Source organism: Mus musculus, chromosome Y, assembly GCF_000001635.26.
Source record: "Mus musculus strain C57BL/6J chromosome Y, GRCm38.p6 C57BL/6J".
Lineage (NCBI taxonomy): Eukaryota > Metazoa > Chordata > Mammalia > Rodentia > Muridae > Mus > Mus musculus.
The window spans coordinates 321,220-326,703 of record NC_000087.7 but is presented as its reverse complement, the minus strand read 5'-3'; the positions used below and the strand labels follow the sequence as shown (position 1 = coordinate 326,703).

Sequence of the window (5,484 nt, the reverse complement as noted above, 5' to 3'; positions counted from 1 at the left end):
AGAGAGCAGCCACTTACAAACAGATGAAGAAACTTCCTATCTCCACCATGGGCTGCAGCAAGGAGGACCAACCTGGTGCCAACTTAAAATAAAAACAACTACAAAAGCTGACTCGTGAGGCAAAAAGACTGGTACAGAGAATGTACAAGATGCTTTTGTTAGAGACACTGTTTTTGGCCATTCAGGCCAGCTCCTTATAGCTATAAAAGTTTGTGTACCTTACCTATATGCTTATTGTTAAACAATTTTAAGAGTCAAGATCACCAATCTTGGCAAGTCTTTTCATATTCATTGTAATTCTTGTCAATTAACTAATTGTGTAGATCCTAATTTAGATAAGGAATCTGCTGTTATAATTTTGTTAAAGAGACCTGCTTATGTTTTGCTGCCTATTAGAGTTGGGAAATGATCCTTGGTTTAAAAATCTGGGAATGCAAACTTTGAAAAGGTATCTACCACAGCCTTAGGTCAACAGCTGCATACTGCACATTTTGTTAATGATAAGCATAAAAAAATTTCCATAGCTTTTTCAGAGCAACATATTATATAGATAAAAATTTAGAGGCAAAGGATGTCTTAGAAGTAGTAGTCTTAGCATAGGTCAGGATATAGCATCCTAGAAAGTCCTTGAGCTGACCATGGGCTTGGAATTCCGGAAGAACGTTGCCTATTCAGTAACATTCAGAATTGCCTCTGGCATTACACTATCACTTTGAAAAACAGCTAGGTCACTGCCTTACACAGGAATTTACCATCATCTAGGAAGAAGGAAGTTTAAGACCTAAAGAGGAACCAGAGTAGATACTTAGAACTATAGATAGCTGAGTTACACCCATACACACGTATTTACAATGGCCTATGGGGAAGGTAGACTACCAAAACTGGTTTTCAACCTCCCCCTGGCTTTTGACCTTGTTGCCCTCCCTTTTAGGGCCCCTATTGGGACTCCTATTATTGATTTCCTTCGGTCCTTGGGCATTTCAGAAATTGACCCGATTTGTTAAATCTCAAATTGATTCATCTCTTTCAAGCGCATTTATTTCAGTTCATTACTATCAGCTGGACGTTGGTGATAGCAAGCAGGTTACTGGAGAAGAGTCAGACGTGGATACTGCTTCATCACCCTCTTCTCGGGGAGAGAGACTCAATTTCCATAAAATGCTTAAGTAAGATCATTCCCCTCCCCCTAAATTCGGCCATCAGTCTCATGCCACGAATCATTTATAGATTGCCGTAGTCTGTGCTTCCGACATGGTAATATACATTCTCACCACATTGGAAACTAAACAGTCATCTCAGGCTCGATACATCGAAAAATTGGAACTTGAAGCCATCGCCCGTGAGAGTTGTAAGACTAAATACTGCACAGAGATTAGTCTGGAAGCTGTTAGACAATCTCTGAGAGGCATGTCTGATTGCATGAAGGTTGAGTGCTCTAGGGTCCTTTCCCCAGGAAAAAAAATGGCACAGGAGCAGGTCAGGGTTACTCTGGGTAAAAATCTGTGGGCCTGAGAATCAATCTTGTTCATGGCCCCTAACATTACACACTGGGGATCAGACTTCTACCTCTACCCACAAAGCTTGCTTCATTCCTAAATCCCTTGGCTGGCCCAGGTTATACCCAACAGACTGGGACCATTAATTCAAGCCTCAAAAGTGACTTGTCCTTGTGTCCTTCGTGGTTTTAGAGAATCACCCGGTGAGCAAACAGACTTTTAGGCGATTGTTAAAAATGTGGCTACAAATTTATTATACAATATGCCTTTATAAAAATATTAAAATGGGGGAGATGTTGGGAGCTATTAAGACAACTCTTGATCTCTGAATTGGGCCTCTCCCCCCGAGAAGAAAAGAGGGTCAAAAGCGGGCCACCGACACACAAGAGAACAACCATAGATTGTTCCAGCCCTAAATCAGCACCGGATGTCCTGACCTCAAGATACCATGATACCACCAAGTTCCTGCTTCCCTGTGTAACTGCCTAAAGAATGTGCAATTCTATTGCCCCATCCCTCCTACTGAGAAGTACTTCCCCTTTTGCTTGTGCAATTCTACTGCCCCATCCTTCCTACTGAAAGGCACTTCCCCTTTTGCTTGTGCATTTAAGCCTTGGGCCTTTCTCAATACAGTGGGGTCTTGATGCAATTCAGAATGTTTCCATGTTGTTATTCACACAAGACCCTCGTCTCTCTCTACACCCCCCCCAATTTGGTTCTTAGGAGAAGGTCCCCTCTAGACCCTCAAATAACTGGACCTGCTGGACGGGTCAATTTCTATAAGTCTACTTCCTAGGATAAGAATTACATAAAATACTATCTCAATTTAGAAGTATTCTAGAGGCCTAGTTTTCTGGGCTGGTTTTTGCCACGTGTTGTTATTTAAAATGACTCCAATTCTGAGTTACCAATTTAAAGCTAACTTTTTTGTAACCAGTGTTACATTTTTTTGATCATACCCAGTAACTATAAGCCAATATTCTATGATCAAGACATGCAGAGCATATTTACACCTTTAAGACCAGTCAAAAACCAAATGAAGTGGCTACATGAATCTTATAAATCTAGGCCAATCAAAGAATTTTACCTTTTATAGCTATAATTTTAAGGTAAAAAAGCACTTTGTCAATTGCTGAGCCCAACTGTAGAGAATTTTCTAGGAAAAGAACAACTATCAGCTTCTTTGCCTTACAACTAAGAAACTGCAGACTCCCTTTTTTAAAAAATAGTTTTTCAGCAGGAGCATCCTTGCTGTGAGTCACTCTTGGCTACAGTGCAGGGCAAGTTAAATCAGCCTCTGCTGTGTTAATTGACAAATCAAGAGATGGAAAGCCAGCAGATAAAGTTTTAACCATTTTTCTTTTTCAACATGGAACATAAAACAATCATTTATACAACGAAACAAAGACAGACATGAATTGACACATGGACATACATTGGTGCACCAAACACAAACACAGATAAAGTAGAGAACTTGATGTAACTAAATCTAAGAGTGTCTCCTGTAGAGGACAGAGAGAAAGCTGGATGTCTCCATATTTCCCTGTATCCCTGGGAGAGTTCTGAAATCCATTTCTCTCACTCTCTCTCTCATCTAAATGAAGAAAATATCTAATAAAAAATTGAAAAACAAGAAATGATATTAAAAAAGAGCAAAATGGGCTTAATAATTTTTATGTGGCACACTTAATTGATGTGTTTATGGTCTGTGACCCTTTCACCATCATTTAGATGATATCCCATAACCCCTTATTCTCTATTTCTCCATCACATTGAACCTGTTTTATATTGAGTAAGGTTGTAACCAGGGCTCACATGTCTTCCTATGGACCAGGATCATCTTGGCAGTTGGTCCTAGGGTGATTATGAGGTTGTACTTGTGCACACAATGGTATATTATGACGCCATAAGTAGTATATAAGGCCAGGCAGCAAGCAGCTCATGACAGTTATTATCAGGCAGACTAGCACAAATAGGTTACTAAAACCAGATCCAGCTTGATTTATCTATTTTCTATTGCCAGATTTCAAATAAAAATAGGTAATAGTGAGCTGCCATGAACCTCGAATTTATCCTTATTGGGAGCATTGTGTTTGCATTCATTTTCTTCATCCTAAAAGTTTTAATACAGGTAAGTTGTATATAGGTAATGTATTAACATTAATATAACACAGTACATGAGTGGCATATTTTTGTAAAGCTATGGAAACATTGAAGGAACTACTAGATGTATTTAATGTGCTTTCCTGCCCTAAATATTTCTGACACTTGGTATGCTCCTTGATAGAATTTTCCAAGTTTTTATTAAGGCTTAAATGGTTGCTGTTTGTTAGAAAACAAATATAGGTCAATAATTATATATTGAACTCTATAGAGAACATCTTATTCAGCATGAGGTAACAGGAAGGCTTAAAATAACCATTCACCAAGAGTGAATTATCTTAAAATTGTGTCAGTTCCCTTCATTTCTCTCTTTACCATGGATAAGTTTGTCTAAAAGAGAATTCATTGCTATTGGCTTAAAGTAATTAATAAATGATTTTACAAATGTACTTTTGCATCCCCAAAACATAGTTATGATTTTTTCATATGTTGTGGGCCGATTTTTTAATGATAATTTACCTTTTTGTGTAAAAAAAATTAGTGTCATGTGGTTTCATTTATTGATAGAGGCTCTTTCTGAACATATTGGAGTCCTGTTCTAAAATTCCCTTTCTAGAATTTCAATCTTGAAATATTTTTTCATGACATTGACTTTGCTCAAAAAAAATGGATTTAATATACAGAAGATACCCAGATTATAAATAGTGAGTTTTTTAAGAATGTGTCACTTTTTCATTTATATCTCCTGCTTATCTATTATACCTCTAAATTGAGTTGTTTTCATTTTACTTCTACCATGGTTTGGGAAATTTGTGTTATTTCCAATTATTATCAAATCAAGTCATGAATGTGAGCTTATGTTTGTTTTTGTTTTAACTAAAAAGCAAATGGAGAATACTTTGCCATAAGGATTAGAGATATTGCTGGTGAATACCACTGAACTTCTCAAGGTAAGACATTAAAAAATGGTTTCCATTTTTTTTTCACTCTATGTCTGTGATGCCCTTCCACACAAGTCCATCTATATACCTTGTGGTACTTTTGTTCATTATCATAAGAAAGTTGTAATGAGGAAGTTATTCTACCTTCTAGGCTTCAAGTATCAACAGAATTTAAATTTATTTTACAGATCACTCCATATGAAAGGCCATCAAAGCACATCTACAATACATCTAAGAACAACTCCTTCTCAGTCAAACAAGAACAATGATGTGGATCTTTGGGTCAACGATTTCAGCCATGTTATGATTATTACATCCCTACAGAGAGTAGGGATATTCAAGGGGATCCTAGTTGACCTGAACAATGGCCACTGGCTCAAATTAAAAAACTCCTATCTATGAGAAACCATTTGGCCACATTGAGTTTAGGCAAATACACACTCTGAATGTTTCAATAGACAGTGATTGCACAACCAGCAAATAAAATCTTAAATTAATTCAAATCATTTCCTTTTTGCAACTGTGTTATTTAGAAGGTGAAGACTATGCTGATGTTCCAGAAGCATATTGTACACATATATTTAAATAACTAATTAAATGTATTTGCTAACTCCTATTTGATGGCAGAAGAATTTAGAATCACAATACAGAAAAATAAAAATCAAATTGCTGAGTATTTGCCAGTTAAATGCATTTAAGTTTTATAGCTCAGATGTCACAATCAGACTGCATATAGATTTTAAAATTTTATCTAAGTGACTGTAGTATGAAATTATATCTGTCCACAACTTTACTAATGTTAGAGGAATTACATGACCCTGTTTTCTATTAAAAACCTAAAGTTTTCAATCAATGAATTTTTTAGTGAGAACAATCCTTTATCATGATTAATGAATTTTTAAATGTATATTTCAATGTAATTTTACGAGTTTTTAACTTCATTT

General features: G+C 36.5%; 1 long non-coding RNA gene across 1 annotated transcript; it reads left to right on the top strand.

Moving 5' to 3' along the window:
- The first annotated feature begins 3,407 nt into the window (after positions 1-3,407).
- On the top strand, positions 3,408-5,046 carry Gm29089 (predicted gene 29089). Its single transcript, NR_126546.1, has 3 exons — positions 3,408-3,627; positions 4,484-4,549; positions 4,729-5,046. It is a non-coding gene; the product is annotated as a predicted gene 29089 (long non-coding RNA).
- Positions 5,047-5,484: the final 438 nt, after the last annotated feature.